This window comes from Alligator sinensis, unplaced genomic scaffold (assembly GCF_000455745.1).
Source record: "Alligator sinensis unplaced genomic scaffold, ASM45574v1 scaffold656_1, whole genome shotgun sequence".
Classification (NCBI taxonomy): domain Eukaryota; kingdom Metazoa; phylum Chordata; order Crocodylia; family Alligatoridae; genus Alligator; species Alligator sinensis.
In genome coordinates this window covers 1,145,353-1,167,322 of record NW_005842333.1, presented here as the reverse complement: position 1 = coordinate 1,167,322, position 21,970 = coordinate 1,145,353, and the positions used below count along the sequence as shown (strand labels likewise).

At 47.6% G+C, this 21,970-nt stretch overlaps 1 long non-coding RNA gene across 1 annotated transcript in view; it reads right to left on the bottom strand.

The window, feature by feature from the left end:
• Nucleotides 1–18,134, bottom strand: part of LOC102372570 — a 50,151-nt gene extending 32,017 nt beyond the window's left edge. Inside the window, exon 1 of the long non-coding RNA XR_324445.3 lies at nucleotides 18,025–18,134. This is a non-coding gene — a long non-coding RNA (uncharacterized LOC102372570). The remainder of the gene's footprint in view (nucleotides 1–18,024) is intronic.
• Nucleotides 18,135–21,970: the final 3,836 nt, after the last annotated feature.

Sequence of the window (21,970 nt, the reverse complement as noted above, 5' to 3'; positions counted from 1 at the left end):
TCCCTAGTTAGGTCATAAATCTGACATCACTGTGCCCAAGAGAAATAAAAAAGGACAAATTCTTTGAGGTTGAAAGCCAGATGGATGGGCCTCTGAAATGACACACTGCATGCCTCTTACCAACTCCCATTCCAGAGCATATCATGCTCGTTAATCAAAGATGAAACACAGTAAGGGGAGAGCATTCTTCAGGATGGAAATAAAATGTACCAGGATTCAGCAATTTCTCTTTCCTAGGGGTTTCCCCACCATTTTCCATAGCACGATACTGGACTAATATATTCTAGTTCAAGGTTAGCTTGCTCCATTACTTTAATATCTCCGTGCCTTAAATCTCCCCCACGTGAGGTAGGTAGGCATTATCTCCATATTACAGATGGGAGCAGATGCAAAGAGAGACTTCAGTCAGCCCTTTAGAACTTGTCTACACTGCCGTAGGGGTGGATCCAGAGCATCTTGCACCCACCTGAGACCACAAAGATGTTTGAAATCCCAAGTTTGCTAGCAAGTGTGCTCCAGGGTCACACCCAGGATCTGCTCTCAGGCCTGCCAGAAACCAATAGCTCAAGAATGGACAGAGGAATGAGTCCAGAGCAGCCCCACTGACATTTTGGCATGCTCCAACCATGTTCCCACTACCATGACCATAGACCAGCCCCTAGGTGCCTGGCCCCTGGAGTAGAGTCCAGATCCCTGTGGTAAGTGTGTAGACTCCCTGTACAGCACAGTGGGGGAGGTGAAATGCCTCAGTATGGGATCCACACTAGCCAGACCACTGACCCAGGAGCCATCAAAACTGACGCACTTGTGGGATACAAGAGCTAACAAAGAGGAAATACTGCGTATGTCTACAGGTGCCCCTGACTGCATGGTATCCACTGCTGTTTGTGCAGTCCCAGCAGTGCAGGGGTCATTTCTACAGTGACGTAGTGGTGGCTTCATGGTTAGTGCCTGCCAATGCTACGTCACTGTAGCGATGAGCTCCATCGCCACGGCTTGTCACTACAGCAACATAGTGTCTCGTGCAGATGCACCCACCAAGCGCACAGACTGTCCCTTACTACAGGGTGCAGAAAAAATCTCAATCCACTCAAGATTCACAGCCCAGATTCTTCTCCTGAAAGTAAAGAACCTACAACCTTTTGTTCAAGGACCAAGGAGGCAGCAGGGAGTAGCACACCTCCCTCTCAATGCAATAGCCTAGTATTTACAGGACAACTCGGTCTCCCATTTCCTCTACAACTCATTTTAGCTCCCTCATTGCCTAAGGGGATTCAAACCCGCATCTCCCACCTCATTAAATCATTGAGCTGTAGGCAGTTCTTAGTGGGAGCACTGTCCACCCTTCCCATGGGGGCTGCACCACTGTACAAACAACCCTAGACTCATGGTACTAAAGAGACTGCCTAGTGGTTAGGGCAGACATGTAGGAGGGGGCATCCTAGGCTCTGCTCCAAGGGCTGTTTAACATAAAGAATATGACTTGTCATTAGATTAAAATACAGCAGACATCCTGGGAGAAGAGACTGAAACCCAATGAGTTGAATCATTTGTTGCAATGGCACAGCTTCAGTAAGAGAGACTGAAGAGCAGCATCACCAGTCCAGAACTTCCTATCACTTGACCAGTAAAGCACACCCCAGGGCAGTGGTGGGAGTAGTGGGTTTGAACCCACAAGGCAGAGAAAATAAACAAATCTGAATTCAATTACCTAAACAAGCACTCTAACCACTGGGCGAGGGTTTAAAGATGTACCAGCCAAATGCTTTCCCCTCTGGCCGCAGTTTAAAAGCAAGTAGCCATTGCCATTGTAATTTCGGAGGAGCTAATCCTGTCAGCATGCTCCAAGCCCAGTGACTTGGACAGAGAAACTCCTTGTTTCCAGATCCTGAGCAGGCTTAGGTGGAAAGTAGACACTGAGCTGCTCAGCCCTGTCAAGACTAAAAGTACTCTTGACAACATCCACAAGCACTACCATAGGCATTTACAGGATGTAGAGCTCACTGGGCTCAAGAAACATCAGTATTCATGAATGAGAAGAACTAAACAATAAGTTTTATTGTGGAGCAGTAGGCAACTTCTGTCAACCCTTAGGTATCAGCTATTTAAAGAGAGAGAAACTCAGGGACCATTTCCCAATTCCCAACTTCCTCAGTCTCCTGTTAGGGAGCAGCTCTAAATTATAATTTCTATCACTACACAAGGTTAGGTAGCAACTGAGCAGGGATTACACAGGAAGACTGTGTTGGCACAGAGAATTGAACCCAGGTCTCCCAAGCCAGAGACCAGTACCCTAATGAATGGCCCAGTCATCCTGTTTTAAACCATTCTTCCAGTCTGGACCCAATTCTCATTTCATTCTCAGCAGTGAGAATCAAGTGAACAGAACTTCACCAGCATGAGAGCAGTGTTAGCAAATGGAAAACCAAATCAGTCACTCATCCTTCTAGTGTCCAAATCTTGGGTTTAAATCAGAGGACTGGATCCTCAGCTGGTATAAATCAGCATAGCTCCACGGCCTTCTGAACTATGCTAATTTAAGACAGCTGTGGATCACGCCTGTTAAGCACAAAATTCTCTCTTACAATATACCTATCAATTGGAAAGCAAGGATCTTGGACCAGACTTGTCACAAGAGAAGTCTAATAGACCAGACTGTACTGGTGGAAACATGTAGCAGCTCCACTGAAAGCAGGGAAGTTCATCTGGCTTGACACCAAGAACACAAGCTGGCCCCATGCATTTTCCTATTTATTGGAAGTGTAATTTTGATTTAATCCTCTACCTGGTCTACTTAAACCCAATTTTCAATATAATTTCATATTTGTAATACTGATATCAACATTAACAATTCTGATGTGCTCAGTCAATGAGCCAATTTCTCTGTTGGCACAGGTCCAGTAATAACCCTCTGTTTTTATGATAGCAGACATTTCTCCATTGCATTTTCCCATTCCCATGTCTCTCCCCATACATCTAAAGAAGCGCTGTTGGGTTAGAGCGCGCGTAACCACCTGTGTCGTTCACTTGAGCACTTCGCCCTTTCTGGCCATTTGGATCCAGCTGTCTCCTTTCAAGTCAACAGATTGCCTTCCAGTAAAATACCTCGAAAGGTCCCCAGGGATTCTCACCTGCCATGTCTTGTTGTTACTGATTATTGCTGGGAGGATGTTCTTGAAAACTGCCTCTCCTGGTTTCTTCTTTCAGCTCTCCCAATGACATACAAGTCCAGGTGATATGGGTCCTATCAAAGTGAATCTACTCAGTCTACAGCTGTGGGGTACAAACCCCAAACCAGAGGGTGCTGTCAGTTCCATTGGTGCAAATGCGGATTAACCCTCTACCCCCACCCCCCCCCACCCCGAGCTCTTAAGGACCTTGATGACCTTTCACAGGCAAAGTGTAGAATATAATCTAACAGGTCAGTTTGGAGGCACCCCACAAGGGGATCTTTGTCTGCATTAACTGTACAGTAGATATTTGCAAAAACATCTGTGTAAGAATCAGGACTGGTTCCGGAACAGTTCCTGGACAGACAAGAGGCCACTTAGCTCCACTGGAGGAAATACTTGCAACGTGCAGAGCCAGATCCTGCATCCTGCAGCACCTGCACAGCTGCTTAGTTACTCTCACTTAGTGTCAGTCAGGCATCTGCAATGCCAAGATTGCAGGGAACCTAGAAGTGCTTTAAAGCCACCTTTGCCCCTCCATCAATTCATCTAGAATTGGCCCTATATCCCAAGGATCTCCTCTTTCCTTTTTTGGCCACCCACTGAATTAACTACCCACCATAACTCTACTAGCAACAGTTTGTAGAATATTATCATTGGTTTCTGTTGCCATAGAGCCTTCCAACCCCCACTATGTTAAGAGGTTGCACAAGCAAAGCGCAAAAGACAGTCCCTGGCCCAGACTGGTAACAATTGAAGGGAAAGACTAGACACAACACAGGTGGAAACAATAATTTGATAATGGGATACAGTGTAATAACAAGTCTGTTATGCTCTGTACAACTAGATACCTCTAACAAACTCTAGGACTATTTATTTTGTTGTGATTTGTTACTATTTGTAGATTTCCCATGCAGCAAAGTGTTTCTGATTGCTACAGGCCTTGCAGCTTTTACTGAGAGTTTGCTTATTCCTACTTTTGCCCTGTTACATGTTGCAGTGGCACAAATTACACTGCTGTGGTAATAAGGGTGTAGTAATTAGTAGTAACTGTATTCACTTAGTATAAAAACAACGGCACAGCTACCTGAATGAATTGTGTAATGCATGCAATTCAAGTTTTGGTTCACTGTTATTAGGTCCTAATATATGTTATGTATATAATTGAATGGTATAATCTGTGTAATAGTCCAGAAACTACTGTGTGATTTGGGGTAATAATAGAAAACTGGACTACAAAAGCGTGCCCCTAGGTGTCTGCACATTCATTAATTCACAATTCACTAATTTAGTACTTGATCGTACAAGTACTACATAAAAGGTGCAGTAACCAGAGTTACTGAGCAGTAGCGCCAGCAAACACCTTTTAAGTGATTCTATTGTGCAGTAGCCTAATAGTACGGCACAGTAGGGCTGTGCAAAATTTCAACGGGCGTTTCATTTCAAAGCTGTCTTGACGTATTTTGAGCTTGAAACAGTGAACTCAAAATGAAACAAAAGGCTTCAAAACAGCTTTGAAACAAAATGAGGGCACTCAAAACGTTTTGAAAGTTTCAAAACGCTTCAAGTTTCAAAGCAGGCCGGTGGCGGGAGGCAGCAGAGAGCCAGTGGTGGAGCCACTCTGAGCACAGCCCTGGCTCCAAGCACAGCCCTGGCCAGTGGCTCTCCACTGCCTCCTGCCACCAGGCTCAGCCTCATGAGGCTGCGGAGCCTCCAGCCGCTGGGCTGCGCTCACCAGGGCTGTGCTCTGAGCAGCTCCGCCACTGACTCTCCCGCCACCAGGCTGAGCTCCATGGGGCTGATGGAGCCACTTGAAGCACAGCCCTAGCTCCAAGTGCAGCCCAACTGCAGGAGGCTCCGCAGCCCCATGGAGCTGAGCCTGGCAGTAGGAGGTGGCAGAGAGCCAGTGGCACAGCCCTGGCCAGTGGCTCTCCCCTGCCTCCCACTGCCAGGCTCAGATCCATGGGGGTGCAAAGCCTTCCACCGTTGGGCTGTGCTCACCAGGGATGCACTCTGAGTGGCTCCACCACTGCCTCTCCTGCTTCCTCCCACTGCCAGGCTCAGCTCCATGGGGCTGGCGGAGTTGCTTGGAGTGCAGCCCAGTGGTGGGAGGTGGGGAGAGCCAGGGCTGTGCTCCAAGCTGCTCTGCCAGCCCCACAGAGCTCAACCTGCTCTCACAGTGCTGCCACACTCCTCCCGGGGTGCAGGCCCCCAGAAACCCCTGCACCTATCTCCTTGAAACATGGTAGGCTTCATGCCCTCAGAAGTGGCTACCGTCTCTTCAATTTTCACCTGAATCATGCAAGAAATGGCAAAGCTATAGGCATTTTCATGATTCCCCACTATAGCCTATGGGCGAAACGTCAAAACAGCAAAGCAGTTTCGACGAAACGAAATGGAACAGTTCTCCAAAATGAAACGAAACGACGAAATGAAACACTGTCCATTCAGAACAGCAAAATGGAAGTCGAAATGAAAAGGTGCTGTCTTGCACGACCTACTGCACAGTAGCGTATTAGCACTATTTGAGCTGTGACACACTAATGTGCAGCATTATCAGGCTACTGCACTGTTAGCATCTCATGGAGACATGCGCCCTGTGAACCAACCCGAAAATTTACTACCGGGGAAAAGCCATTACTGAGGGAATAGACAAGTTGTTCTGTAATAATAGTGGTTGAAAGCCCAAACCCATCTGACGACATAACAAGAATCATGGGAAGACGATTAGGGGGATGGAGCGGGAAAGACATACATGCACTAGTACCCATGGAAAAGACAGACGTAGTGATCCAGGTGGCATGAGACCTTCTGTTAATGTTGTTCTCAATGCTTCTCTCGCTGGCGGGAGCTTGGGAATTCCCAGCGTTAGCATTAAACCTCACTCTGCGTTAGCTCTTAGTGGCACAGGCTCTGTCAAACTGGTCCACTCCAAGCAATTTAAAAGCCACATTCATTGTTAAAAATAAGAAATCATTGTTGAATCCAAATGAAAAGTCTGCCAAAGGTCGTTAAACCTTAATGTACATTCAGGCCTATCTAAATCGGTCATAAAGATTAGCATGGGCTTAAATGCTTAAACCCCTGGATCCAAAAGTTTTTCCAGACTTCATTGAGCTATGTGCTACCTGAGCACCTTCCACATAAAATCACAAGCAATAGCAGAGTCCCTAGAGGACTTTGTGGGGTCACAGGCACCTCTGCAGAGTGGTGAGAGAACAGAGGCAACCATTTTTATAGCTAATAAGTGACTGTACTGGATTTGATTGCTTTCTCCTAGTCATAAACCTCAAAGATGGCTTCTGACAATTTAAAATTCACTGCAGCTCTCTATCCCCTCAACTGTGCTGCCAACTGCTTTTAATGTTCCATTAAAAGCCAACACAACAGAGGGCCCCCAACAGCACGGCTTCATTATCCAGATGGAGAGTTTCTCAGTCAAAAACATCAAAAGACACACATTTGGGGTGACCAAAGCCTTTCAGTCCGCTTCCTTCAGCCGGAAAAGTATATATGTGTACATGTATGTGGCACATGTACATCCCCACTCCTAAATAATCATCCAAAAAATTCTGCGTGAAATGTTTAAATTTTTCACCTGTGAAGTGTTCTCTCACTAGCTTTACCTCAATTTGATCTTTAAAAAGTTTGCTTTTTATAAATGCTTCTTTTTTAGCATTTCATTCAACCAAGAATATATGCATATACTGTACTTTATATGGCTTTTCCCTCTTCCTCCCCAGCTACTCATATTTTCCGATTCAGTGAACAAACTGAAAGCCAGTTACTCGTGCAGCACTATATACAAAGCCAGTTAAAGAATGGACATCTTTGTAATTCAGTTTTCATTTCATCATCAGTAAGTATTCCCATCATCCCCGCGCCAGGTCAGCTGGGGATGCTGGGCAAGTCCCACCCCGGCTCCTTCCTGCCCTTGATCCCTGCCCAGTTCCACGCCGTCCTCCACCAGCTCAGGTGCTCCAGCCATGTCTCACCCCCATGGTCTGAGGGGCAGCGTCACACCCACCGTTAGCAAGTCTTAGATCCACCTACAACTAGGCAAGAGGGCAGCCTCTGTGAATCAGTTCAAGTTTTGTCAAATATTAAGCCTTTGGATTGGGGCAGGGGAGAATGTTTGTCACATTTTTGCATGAGACATCTCCCCTTTTAGCAGCAAAATCCCCCAAGATACTATCCACACTGAGTATGCCTAGGCTTGGCCCAGACTTTCCCTCCCCTCGCAGCTGTGGGCTGTTCTGGTTTTGAACCAAGAGCAGGAAGCCTGCCTTTCCCAGCCTCTCAGCGCTCCCTGTGCTAGGCCCAGGCAGCACGGAAACCGTCACAGTCAAAGGAAGAGGGACAAGATCTTTATGCAGGGCACAGCTGGGGAGGGACAGAGGGATAGATTAGATCTAGCAGCAGAAGTAAACAGACCCTGGAACTGGAAGAAAGGGGAGATTAGTTGTGACAGTGACTGGAATGCAGAAGGGACAAGGACTGGACTCTTGGGAAGGAACAGGACAGCAGAAATAGGCACAACAGCCTGTTACTTTTATCATTTACTCCATTAGCTCAAGGATCTGTCAAAGGTCTAGAGCACCGGTTCCCAACCCCGGGTCGCAACCCAAATGAGGGTCATGGGGGCAATATGGGTGGCACCACACAGAAAAGATGAGCTGCATCGCATGCCAGGAGCTGCGCCACCCCGGGGCCGCCACCATCACCGCACTCTGCTCCCAGCAGCGGGACACGGGAAACAAAGCTTGGGAGCCGCCAGTCTAGAGGTTCCAGCTCTACTAAGGAACCCTTATGGGTATCACGTGTTGCTCCTAAGCCTGTGAAATTACACACAAAACTCCACTAAAAGGATTCAGTTTAAAAGTCAAGCACTCCAACGGTAGGAAATGCCAAAAAAATCGGGTGGCTTGGGCAACCTTAATTTATAAACAAATGAGAGTAAATCACGATAGCATTTAATTGCTTGGTCCCTCCCACCATATTCAGTGCACAGGATGGGTCTGGTTTGGGGAGGGCGATGTGGAGAGGAAGGCTGTTTGTGGAATCCCTGCCTCATTTGCTGAGGAATTGGAAAGCATGTAAGTGCACCTATACACGAGCAGTGAGGCTGCTCTGATGCACTGTAATTACTCTTAATCGCATCTCCTGGAACATGGTAATTACCGTGCTCCAGCAGACTCCAGCATCTTATGCATCGGTGTCCCTGCACTTAAAAATGGTGGCAGGGGCACTTTAACTAAAGCTCATTTGAGAGACAAACTCTTAAAAATCAAGAGATTTGGTATGTAAATCATGAGATGCTCCATTGTAATCCCCCGCTCCCCCCAGCTCCTTGCATATGTGCCCCAAGCAGCCCCTTTCCCTCCCCCTCCCCCCTACCTATTGTAGCCCCAGGCTCGGTGCTGACCTGGTGGGACTCCCTGCACCCCCCCACAGCTGGGCTCTGCCCAGGCTTCTCTCCCACCCAGGCTCCTGGGGACTCTGCGGTTGATTTTGGCCCGGTTGGGGCCGGAAGAAAAATTCTTGAAATTTGAAAATTCTATCACGAAACCATGAGTCAGACTTAATTTTACTTAGAAATAGCAACTTTTGTGATAATTTTGTGAGAGTTGGCATTACTGAGGGAGGGGGGGAGGGAGGGAGTTCTTACCTTCTAGGACTTAAAGGAGGCCCCAGGTGCTGATCCTGCTACGTGATCGGAAAGGGAGATATGGCCACGCTGCAGCACCTCCACGACAGGGCCTGCTATGATTGCTATGCTTGGGGCACCTCAGTTCTGGCACTCCCTAACTTGAGTACTCAACTTTGCAACCTTAACAACATTCGCTTACAGATATTTATTACAAAAAGAAACTTGAATATTACAATCTGCACATCTGACCTGAATTCAACATGCAATGACATTCTCATAAGCAAGGTAAGGAAACGCCGTCTAAACTCAACTGCATAACTGAATGGATCATTGTGCTCAAAGAGCAGGTAATAGCTCAATGCTTAAAGGGGAAGGATGCATCAAGTAGGGCTCCCCAGGGGTACTGTTCAGCACCTTGATTAACAACTTGGAGGAAGCAAGGAAGTGAAGGTTCACTCAGCAAATCTACAAAATCAGGGGCAGGCAATTATTTTGGGCAGAGGGCCGCTTACTGAGTTTTGGCAAGCCATCAAGGGCCACATGACAGGCAGCCAGGGGCAGATAAATATAAATTTTCTAAATTTTTTAGGGGCCCCACAGGCTGGATAGAATGGCCTAGTGGGCTACATCCAGCCCGCGGGCTGCATTTTGCCCACCCCTGCTATAGATGGTACCAAGCTGGTAGCAGACACCTTGTAGGACAGAACTGGGATTCAAAGTGACCTTGAAAAGTTGGAGAAATTGTTTGAAATAAATCAGATGGAATTCAATAAACACAAGTGCAAATGATTTATCTTAGGAGGGAGAAATCAGATCACATACAAATTGGGAAACAACTAGCTAGGCTAGCATACTACAGTATAACCTCATAAATCCAGCATGCTCAGCACCGAGCACCTGCCGGAAATTTGAAAATTCCAGATTTTTGAAACTGGAGCAGCGGCTGGTCATGGAGCAGCGACATGGGGTGGTGGACTGCAATGGAAGCCACCGTGTGCAAGTGTCCCCCTCCGTTGTTCCGGGACCGGCCACCGCTACTCCCCGATGTGCCGGATTTTCGAGAATTCTCGATTTATGAGGTTATGCCGTATAGAAAAGGACCTGGGGGTTACAGTGAACTGTAGTCTGAATCGGAGTCCACAGTGTGCCTGTCCACAAGGCACAAGCCAAGTAGCAACAGTCTTCAGTTGCAACAAGGGAGAATTTGGTCAGATAAGTAGGAAGAACCTTTTAAGAACTAAAACAGATGCATAATGAGGTTGTACAAGCTCCATCGCTCGAAGTTTAAGTACAGATTACACAAGTGTTTATCTAGAATGGTTTAGACAGGACTGTCCTTGCCTTGGAGGTTGATCTAGATGACCTCCTGAGATGCCTTCCAGCTCTGATGCTATCGCCTGCTTGTAATTACTTCAAATCTATTAATAATCATCAGCCACCCATAGTGAATACCACAGAACCTGGGTTTTTCTTTTAAAGAAGTACTGAGGCTGTCTGTCAGGAAATTGAACCTCTTGCTGCTAACGTTAGATCTACATGCCAAAGGATTTCACATCCCTGTGGTTGAATACTTCTGGAGAGCATGTGCTTTACACACTGGAAAGGTATTCTTCCACTTGGAGCCTTTTAAGCAGTACAAATGGAAGAAATAAGCCCTTAGATCTTTAGAGGTAAAAATCATAAGGATTTCCTTTGACTCTGGCAACTAATCAGTCCGGGATGTGTTTGCATGAGGGGACAGATCTCTCGTGTAGCCCCCAACAGTAATTTCCCTATCGGACAAAACAACATGCACAAAATAAATAGAAGTGACACAGGGCCAAGGTATTCAAAAACTCTCTCTATAGCCACAGCTGCTGTTTGGAGTGATGAGGTTTCTGGGCATGGAGGCTTTCACATCCAAATGCAAGCCCTCAGGTTTGTTTCTACAAGCTACCTTTGCATCCTCGCACTGAAGGAATGTGTGACCACCAAGTCAGATTTTGCACGTGCAGGATGCTAGGTGTGAAACCCTGGACTTGCAGGTGAATGGCACGTCCTTATAGCCTCCCTCCCTACCGTAGGTCTACCCTGCCACCCACACATAGTAGGTGCAACAAACACCAGCAGCCAAACCAGACAGCTCAAAGCAGCTCTATGTGCAGTCTCCAGGGCTGTGCTCAACCTCGGTCTCAGGAGAGACAAGCAACACCACTGTGATCTGAGGAACAAATGTTCATGTCTTCTTATGGTCACTCCAGAACTACAGATCTACTTGGCTTAATTGATAACTCGTGGTATGTCCACTGGGATGCCGTGGGGCAAGCTTTATACACTTCAGCTTGGAGCCAGGAAGGAAGCCTTGTAGATAAGCCCTCAGAGACCAGGTAAAGATCACGTTGAAAACATAGGAGGATGTGCAGCACCATGGAACAAGGACTGTTTGGGTGAGGAAGAATGGTTTGGACTTGGACAGATCTGGTATTATTTTGCTAGCTTTGTCAAGGCACTTTTTCCTGTACCAGTCAAACAGTGGCAACAACTGTAACCCCTCTTCTGATGGGTATTAACAAGTCCTGCAAACTTTCTGCTATATCTTTGTGTCTCTTATTTTCTGCATTCTCTAAGAAGGTCACAGGACCAAATCATGCACAAAACTTCAAAATATGTCTTATTTTAATTACTGAACACCACCACCTGCTTTTTGTGTGCATCATGGCAGCCTTGGAGCTTTAGCTATGGACCGTGACCTCATTGTGCTTGGACCTGTACAGCACAGGAGACGTTATTCTCTATCCCTCACACATCTATGGCATCGCTGACAAAATGCAGCTGTTAATCCGATGCATGTACCAGCTCATTTCCTTTCCTTCTTTGCTTTAAGAAGGGAGTTTAAAATCAAATGCAAAAAATGCAGGTTTTACAGATAATGCTGCACTTGTTTGAGAATTGCAGAATTCAAAGTTCATAGATTCATAGACGCTAGGGTTGGAAGGGACCTCAATAGATCATCGAGTCTGACCCCCTGCATAGGCAGGAAAGGGTGCTGGGTCTAGATGACCCCAGCTAGATGCATATCCAACCTCCTCTTGAAGACCCCCAGGGTAGGGGAGAGCACCACCTCACTTGGGAGCCCATTCCAGACCTTGGCCACTCGAACTGTGAAGAAGTTCTTCCTAATGTCCAGTCTAAAAAGTTCTCAGACATCTCCATAACGTGAACACCAGACACTTTCACAAAGGACTGGAAGACTCATTGCAAATAGCCAAGAAATTGATAATTCCTTCCATGTCCTGATTATAAATCTTATATTCACATAGTCTTGCTAAAAATCAGCAGACTTATCCATTCTGCCCTCCCTATGTTATCCGAGTGCAACACCTTTGTAAGTAGAGATGGCACAAAAGGGATTGTTTGTTAAATTACCTTCTAATCAACAGAACTTACAGCCTGGAGACCCTGCACCTGTGGGAACAGGCTGGAGATCTCCTCACAAATCCTCTGGGGCTTCCAGCAGGTCATGGCTATTCATCAGATGTCTTGTACTTTTGCACTTGTTCAGGGCATCACAATCCACACATACACCGGGAGGGGGGTGTCTACACAAGATGCTTTACTGCACAGTAGACTAATCTACCCCACAGTAAATCATCAGCAAGTAACCATGCTAATAAGATTGACTTTTATTAGTAAATGATTAGGATTGTGAATCCAAAAAAGCCGACAAAGCTGGTAGGGAAATACATAGCGCCCGAGCGAGGGACTAACAATAGAAGGATGGGGGTGAGGAGGGGAAAGCAACTAGGTTACAGGAGATACAATGTTAGCCAACTAAGCCCGGGGGTAGGGGGAGGAGGGAAGGGGAGGGAGGGGGTGCGCGACGCTGAGAGAAAAAGAAGATAGATACACACAAACCCGTTACAATGGTCCGCCATGGTGGAAGAAGTGGTCCGAAGAAGAAGTGTCTCAATCCATATAAAGTCTCATCGCAGGGGTCCTCTTCGGGTGGAGCAGGGTCATCCATTGTTGAACAAACAGTAAATCTACACAGTAAATTAATCTACTGAGCAGTTAGCTAGTACCTGTAAATACAGGTACTAAACCAACCGTGCAGTAGATACTGCGCAGCAGGGCTCGCTCGTGTAGACACTGACCAGGAGCAAATTTGCTCCTAGTCAGCCACACCAGCAGGGGGCCTAGTCTTGGCACTGCTCAGCTTCCAGCTAACCCCAGGAACTGATCAGTGTGGGGACTGGGTCCCTCTCTGCCCCCTCCCCTCCCCCCCTCCTGGTGCTGTGGGGCTCCCAGCTCCCCAGAGAAGCAGGGAGTTGAGCAGCCCAGGACTGGGGAGCTCTTCCTTCCCCGCTCAGCCCAGGAGCTGTCCCATCAGTGGAACAGCTGGCTGGGCAGGGAATCCAGGGAATCCCTGCCCAGCTGGGGGCTCGCTGCTAGCTGCCCCACCAGGGGGCCAGCTTCTGCCCCCTCCCTCAACTGAGCAGAGATTCCCCATGCAACTGGGGGCTCGCTGCTAGCTGACACCAGCAAATGGAGGCAGGGGGCTGGGAACAAGTCCCTGCCCCTGCAGCTCTTTCCTAGCAAAGAAGGCATCAACAAAGCCAATCGCACCTTATCGTGCACTAGCAGATGCATGACCAACAGATCAAGGGACGTGATGTTCCCCCTCTACATAGCACTGGTCAGGCCGCATTTGGAGTACTGCATCCAGTTTTGGACACTGCACTTCAAGAGAGATGTGGAGAATCTGGAGAGGGTCCAGAAGAGGGCCACTCGCATGATTAGAGACCTCCATGCAAGACCCTACAAGGGGAGGTTGAGGGATCTGGATCTCTTCAGCCTTCACAAGAGACATCTAAGGGGAAACCTTGTAGCAGCCCAAGTTTCTCAAGGGAGGACAACAGAGAGTTGGAGATGCGCTATTTACCAGGGCACCCCTAGGAGTAACTAGGGGTTACTCCTAGGGGTGCCCTGGGGTAACCTGGGGTACCCCAGGGGTAAGTAGGGGTTCTTGTTCGAGAGGAACAATGGGTGCAAACTAGTGGAGAGTACATTCAGGTTAGAGGAGGCTAGATAGGTACCTGGCTGGGGTCGTCTGACCTCGGTCCTTTTTCTACCTGGGGCAGGGGATCCGACACGATGATCCTTCGGGGATCCCTTCCAACTCTACCATCTATGAATCTATGAAAAAGGCACAGGGCTGGGAAAGAGAAGCAGGGAAGGGGCATATCCCAGCCAGCTCTGGGCTGTACAGTGTGCAGCCAGGAGCTGGCTGGGACCTGCCCCAGACCAGGACAGCTCCCAGCCAGTCCAGGGCTGTGCAGGCAAGGCCCACTGGGCACAGGGCTTCATCCCATGCACATGGGGTGGTACAGCTCTGCAGCAGCAGCTGTCTCCTGGCCCTGTGCACATCAGGACCCCTCCCGCTGTGTACAGGGCCAGGAGACAGTTGCTGCTGCAGCCGACAGAGCTGTCCCAGTCCCTCACACATGGAGACCAGCCCCATGCTCCCTACCAGCCCCCAGGAGGAACCTGGAGCTCCTCCTGGCTGCTGCCAGGGGGCAGAGCCGAGTGTGAGTAGCCCTGTATCATGCTGCTCTCATCGGGACCAAATCGGTTGCCAAGAGGGAGCATGTGTAGATGTGCTCCCGGGTAGGCTTACTGTGCAGTATTTTTACTGTGCAGTAAACCTACTTTGAATTAATAGCACATGTAGACACTCCCAGGGAGAATGAACTATGGCCTATCCCTTTGGATGTCCCACCTCTAACAGTGTTAAATGCCTATCAGTAATGTTGCACAAGCATGCATGTAATACATTCCAGATTCTGGACTTGACTGATGCTTATTTTGACATCTCTAAAAAACATTTAGTGAGAGGCACGTTCAAAGGACCTTTCAATCCGAAACAGAGCGGAAAGGTTTTCATAAGCTCACCGAGACACTCCAGTTGCCAGCTGCTTTAATGAAAGCTCCCCAAGCAGCCTGGATCACGTGGCAGGGAACAATACACTTCTTTAAATAGCCATCTTGATCTGCTCACCTGCCTTGCCAAAGGATGGACACACATTTCAATTCATTTGTTATTTCTCAGGCAGCCGCTCTCTGTCCTCTGTGGCATTTTGTCCTAGCAACCAAAACCCAGCAAAAAAGTCCCCAAAGTGGTCTGAGATCCTACACGATGATGAACAGAACAGAGTTGCCTCCTTGCTCTTTGCTTGCTGAGCACTGCTTCAAATCCATGCAACGTACTCCCTGCAGTACACTGTTTAAGTCTTACTTACCCGAGAGGTCACTCATGTGCAACACTTCTACATCATGCCACAGTGCTGAGATCAGAAAGGATGCTCTTGCTAATGCTTGGAGACCTTGACACATTAGAACTGTGCCACCCACCCCCAAGCAAGGAAGCTGACCTAGTCGTATTGTACAAGTCAACTGGGATTTCAAGGGAACTGAATTAGCCCAAAAATGGTTACGTCTCTATAGTAAACTTCACTACCATCAGAGAGAGTATCCTCAAGCTGCTCAGTCAGGGCTGTCTCCAAATGCCAAAGCAATGGAGTTGCATCCAGGCAGCCATACAGGTGAGCTAATTAATTTAAGGGCAAACTAATGATCACTTAGCAGTGCTAACGAGCCCACCCAAGAACCACACAGAGGCTTCATCAACTACTTCTAACTCTAATGACATAGAGCACCCGACTGAGGGCACTGTCACTTGGGACGGTAAGCTCACCATCTATACAAGGCCAATGAGTGCTCTTGGAAACTCCACATAAACAGAGCTGATGGGAAATCAGCTTCCATCTGCCCTTGGAAAGTTTCAATGAACACCAAAAATATTTTGCTTCCACCAACAACCAAACACGTCCACCCAAGGTACCAGTAGGTTCCAAGTTGTCCCCAACCACATATTGAAGTTTTCCCCCACAAAGGAGGAGCAAAAGCATCCATACCAATAGCCAGTTTTCTGATTACTCTTTTTCAAGAAACATGAGTTCAAACTGGAGCAGGTGCAAAGAAGGGCTATTAGGATGATCAGGGGAATGAAGAACCCACCACAGAAGAGATGACTATATGAGCTAAGGTCCCTTAGCCTAGAAAAGGGAAAGCAAGGAGGGGCTATGACTGCTCAAGGAGTTAAACAGGTGGAAAAGAGAAGAACTATTTCAAGCTAAAAGACCATAACTGCACAAAAACAAATTACTAAAAAGGAGCCATGAATGGGCTGAAAATTAGAAGTCATTCACTATTAAAGCATTCCACATAGAGCAGTTGTGGGGTGGGGATGGGACGAGGGAAGCCTGCCACATGTTCTGGTGTATAAGGTACAGTGTTCCCCACATCAAGAAAGGTCTAAAATCAGGGTATGTCTTATACATCAAAGCTACATTAAAAAGACTATTTGAAATCACTGCAATTGAAGTTTACCAGAAGTCAGCTTAAGTTTAAAACTCCCCCACAACTTTATCTTCAGGGGAGGGGAGGAGCATGTTATACAAATATGTCTGATGCATCATAAAATAATTTATTTCAAGATGGAGGTCAATAATGGTATGAAGATTATCTGATATGGTGCCTGTGATAGCAGGAATTGGACCCAGTGAGGCAATAGATCCCTTGCAGTCCTTTGCTCCTAAATCAAAAAATAGTGTTTAATGTCCCTATTTCCATTCCATTTAATTTTAAGACATTAGGTCACCGCCCTGGATTGCTCATGCCCCATCTACATTGCATTTCCTATTAAGCCTAAGCACTTCCAGGCAGTGTTTATATTTGTATGTTGTACAACGCACTCCACCAAGCATACCCGTGATACTAAATCACTGCCATCACAGAGGAGAGCCCTCAGCGCTTTTCAAGAGGTACTCAGCTCTTCTAGCAACTGAAATAAGCTTTTCAGTACTGGTTTCCAGGATCCTAGATGGGTTGATTTGCAATGAGCCACAACACAGCCTCTAGTTCCTCTAGGCGACAAAACAAGGGTGTTTTCTAAGAAAGAATTCAGATCAGCCATGGTATTTTTAAGGTGCAGAGAAGCCATCAAAATAGGTTTTCATATTAGTTCAGCTGTTTTTATACCTCCAGCTGTAGCCATATTAAAAGTCTTTTAAAAAGCCACTGAAATATTGCAGTTCTTTAGTCCTCAGTGTGAACAGGTGCCTCTGTCCCTTTTAAGCCATAAAAATAAAACAGCTCCAATTTTTCACTTTGTAAAAGCAGGTTTTTTTCATATTTTTTACGAGGGTGCATAAAGGATAATGTCACTAGCACACTGCAGTGGGAGTTCACACACTCCAGCTACACAGTCCAGTACCTTTGTCAGAGTATGTCAGAGTCAGCTTAAGTGTTGCATGTGCCATCAGTGACACGGTATCAGCACCAAACCTGGGCCTGCTGCGGGACAGCCTGGTTTTGCTTTTGCCCGCTTGCCCTGGCATCAGGCAATGATGATATCACTGGGGGCATCCTTGTATTAACACTACACGTAGAGGTCGGCTCCAGGAGCCAAGTTCAAATCCAGACCCAAACTCAAGTGTGAAAGTTTTCAGATTTGAGATGTCAATTCAATCCCAAGCAGAAAATGCGGCCAGCCACGCTTAACACCAAACCCACTCACTCAGTAACCCAGCTTCCACGCGTGTCTCATGCACGTGCAGCAGACACCTCTCCTACCCATCCGCTGCACTCTCACATCTTTTATCCTCCCCAGCTCAGTGCTTGCTCATCTCCTTAACTCACTCTTTCTCAATCTGCCCCTCACCCCAAAGCCGCCAGTTCTTCTCTTCAACCCAAATTCACCCCAAAAACCTGTTAGTCCCTCCAGAGCATCTCTCCAAAGCTGCTGCAGCCACCTCAGCACTGTTTCAAGACTCCTCTGAAAGCAGGCACATCTTGACCACTTCCCCTGCACCACCATGTTGTAGGCTAAAGGAATTAGGTTTCAGATCTAGCTTCTCTCTTAAGAAAAGGAGCATCCCAGAACTACAAGGGCTGCTACAGGAGCCTGTATATATACTCCCTGCTTGCTCAGCCTAAGAAAAGGCATTAAAATATTGCAATAGACCTGTTTAAATGGCACAGCCTCTATCTATGGCATCATGTACAGAGATACAAGGGTTTATCTTATCCATGCCACATTCAAAATGAGTAAGAAAGCATTGTGCAGTGAAGAGAGAGAGGAGGCAACCACAACCTGCTACTCACCTCTCTTCTCCTCAGCAATGGGAGGGGAAAGAAAAGGCCAGGTGTTAAGTCTGCCTATGTATTGAGAGTGGGCCAGAACCACACACTAACTGCAGAGGATCAAAACAGAACATGCTTCAAAACAAGCCAGCAGACGATAGCCCCAGCTGGGCTCAAGTAGGGACTTTGCTGTCTCTCTCAGACAATCAGGCTGCAGATGGACACGGCCAGGCTGAGGCTGATGCTCCCCAGCTGGTCAGCCAGCCCAAGGGTGGTTGCCTGTTTCTGCTCCAGATGCCAGGAGTGGTGCATGAATGGAGTTGTGACTGCCCTAGGAAGGCATCTGCGCTTAACCAAAGGCAGATCAAAACATGAGGGCCAGCAACACAGTTCCCTGCCTCCCCTGCACTGCCCTATCCCCACGGCACACAATACTGTTGCATTTTGCATCCTTTTCTAGGCTCATGCAACAAGCACACCAAAAAGAGGGTGCATCTGCACTTTTCTGGCACTTGCAGTTTTCTTGCAAAGCCTCATTTCGCCCAGCATATCCCAGATGCTCATCTTCACTGAGGCCTGAGACAATGGCAAAGGTGAGGTTTTAAGATGGGCTATCACTAAGATATACGAAGGACCAACGAGACAGCTTCTGAAAAGTGACAATCTGGTGAAAATTCAAATCTGACCGTGGCTGAATAATTCAGAAACTCCCCACATAATTGCTGAAAATGGTCGTTTCATTAAGGGAGCTATAGATCTAGCCCTTTCGGATGCTGAAGGTTTTAAAAGCCTCTTATAGGAGTCGAGGCCATTTTCTTGGAGAAGCTCAGTGCTTTGCTAAATCAAGCCAAAGCCACCCCGCCTGCAAGGAGAGGGAAAGGAAGGAAAGCAAAGAATCCCCTGCATGAAGGATGTATTTATCATAATGCACGTGATAAGGGGGCACTGGCAGTTGTGTGTCTGAGCTAGGATTTACAAAGCTTGGAGAGAACAGAAAAGGCAGATTTAAGACCCACTTTAGGTTTCCCTAGCCCTCGTGGTGGTTCTAGGTCAGTGCATGGTATAACAGGGAACCAACAGCCTCAACAGGATTGTTCCAGCAGCCAGGGGGTCACAAAAGTAGAGGCAGGGGCAGATCCCGCAGGGATGTGCTGGTGCAGTTGCACCTCCTTTGATTCTTGCTCCACCCAAACTTTAAAGCCAGCTGCCTGGCAGGCGCAGCAGTATTTCTATACAGCCAGCACTGAGAGAATCAATTGACTGCATGGCTCATTAGCATCACTCTAATTCCTAATTTCTCTCTACTCCACAGGCATTAACAACACTTCCCTTTCTAATGATCTTGTTCCACTATTCACACTATCCTTTCCTCTGCAGTTTGTGTCTGTTAGCCATTCCTGGTACAATTGCTTTGCACATCTGGCGACACCCTGGGACCATGTGAGCAGGGAGCTTACACAGCACTGCAGCTGCCCTTCACCATGAGAAGATTCCTCTTTGCAGGAGGAGTCCACAGCTGGCCAGTCCAGGTCTATGGCTGGAACAGTGGAAAGCTGCCTGAGAATACCTGACATCTGCCCTCGTCCAAGCACTGGTCAGCCTGGGAAGGAGAGGGGAAAAAAGGGCTAGAGGAGTGTTCCCCAACTCAGGACTCTCAGACACTATGTCACCCCTGAGGCATCTCTACTGCTCACAGCCACAGAAAATTTGCTCTTAATATCTGTATCTTTAGGTTGACCAGAGAGCAAAGTCTAATGTTACCTGCAGCGTGTTACATGTTCAGTACTGTTCCCCAGGGACCTGCCAAGATTGGGGACCACCGCTTTACAGTCAGGGTGTTAAACTGACTTGGCCCCCCTGGGTTAGATCCAGAAAATGGGAATCATCGGGGCCGGATCCAGAGTCACCTCCTACAGCAGGGTGAGTGGCACCAGGGAGTCGCAGAGGTTCATGAAGCCACTGCTTGCTCCCTGCTGCTGACATGGGACATGCTGTATACCCTAGATTTTGGTGGCGGGTCCCACTGCCACTCACCCCACCCTCCAGGAGCCCCACAGGCCAGATAGCATGGTTCTGTGGGTCAGATCTGGCCCCTAAGCTGTACATTTAACACCCCTGCTCTAGAGCCCTACACATAAGCAAGACCCTACAATGCTGCACACTTAAACACCCCAAACCACCAGTAAGTCACCAGCTATTTAGCTTGCAGGTTCTTTGGGCCAGGGATCATCTGTGTGTGCGTGTACAGTGCCTAGCATGAGAGAGTTCCCAAACTCAGCTGGGACATCTGAGCACCACAGTAATACAAATAAGAAGTCACCTGGCTCTACTGGAGCTGTGCAGGAGATGCACGTTAAGCTACTCTGAGCTTTGTTTTACCTAAGGTTTCCCCAGTGACCATGGGACAAAGTAACAGTAGGCACCATTTCATGTTCAGATGCAATTTTGTGGAAAGTAGGCTTGCAATGAAAGGATCACTCCAGCGCTCCTGGACCAAGACAGTCATGGTCAGGTTTCTTATAAGCATTCTGCAACCGCAGAGTTTAGACCCAAGGAGCCAGATCTTCAGCTGTAGCTCCTGGAAGCTGAAAGACCTATGCTGATTTAAACCAGCTGAAGTCAGCCCATAGAAACAAATTCTGCCATCCTAACTTAGGCCAAACCGTGATGCAAAGTCACTGACGGCTGGGATTTCCATTCATTCAGACTCAAAGCTCAAAAAGTATATACATCCTGTTACCTTTGCTGACTCCAGCCCTTTGTCTCATGCTGTAATTGATAGGCCTAACAACAGCAGTCCTACAGCACACATTCACTGGCCTGCCCTGCAAACAGCATGTCATTGAAGCCTGGTGGTGAAAAGGCATGCACAAACACAATGGGCCTGGGATTAAGCCCAGCTGCAGTACCAAAGTAAATACTTTTGCTGCTGACAGTTTGTCTGCAGGGATTTAGAGGAAAGTTTTGTGCATTTACTTACACAACATATGGTTTTATTTTCCCTGTTAACAAAAACAGTAGTGGTCAAAAGGAATCACCCTCTGACAACCGCTCAGTGGCCAATGTGAAGCAGGCTTGATGAGCTCAGTCCTTGTCCTAACACAGCGGCACTCAACTTTCTGGTCCTGCAGGCTAGACGAGTGATGCAGAGCTGGTCTGCAGCCCGGATCCCGTGGGCATGGTCAGTCTGTGGGCTGGGTCCAGTGTAGGGTCAGCCCGTAAGGACCACGAAGGGTCAGTCGAGAGCTGGCCATGAAGTGACCCCACACACCCGCATGATCGGGAATGCAGGGTCGTGTCATCCAGGCCGGGGTCTGGAAATTTGGCAGTGGGGGAACAGTGGCAGCATGAATTGCCACAGAAGGTTTGAGTGCCACTGTCCTAACATATACGCTTGAGAATAATCCCCACAGCTCTTCAGCACCAGGGCTGAAGGACTGAATGGCCTTAGAGGCTAATCTGTCCTATCTTCCTTCCAATGTATCAGCCACGTCAGGTTTGGGGCCTATTAATGATGTGATTTGGACTGTGCTCTGGGAATATATAGCAGAAGTCAATCTCCAGGGCTGTCAGCCCTGCTCCTTTAATTCACTTTGTGATAAAAACTCCTCTACAATCTGTTTGCCTGAGGCTTAGAAGCAGCCTGCTCTAATCTGCATTAGTAAATGTACTGGGATTTCTAAAATAAACACAGCCCTGATGTGAATGAGGGCAAGGTACAGGTGGTAAATCATCAGGCTCCAACCTGACCATGCAGTCATGCCCGAGGACCCCTGGACCACCAAACACCCCCCTGATCACACCTGTCTTTCAATCTGCAAGGGCTAAAACTTCACTTTAAATACACCATTGATTTCAATGGTGTCAAAGAGAACTTCACCCTATACCCCCATAGCCTGGGGAGTCTTATTTAAATATCACTGATCCTCATGAGTTACAGGCTCTACAACACAGCCAGCAGCAGTTA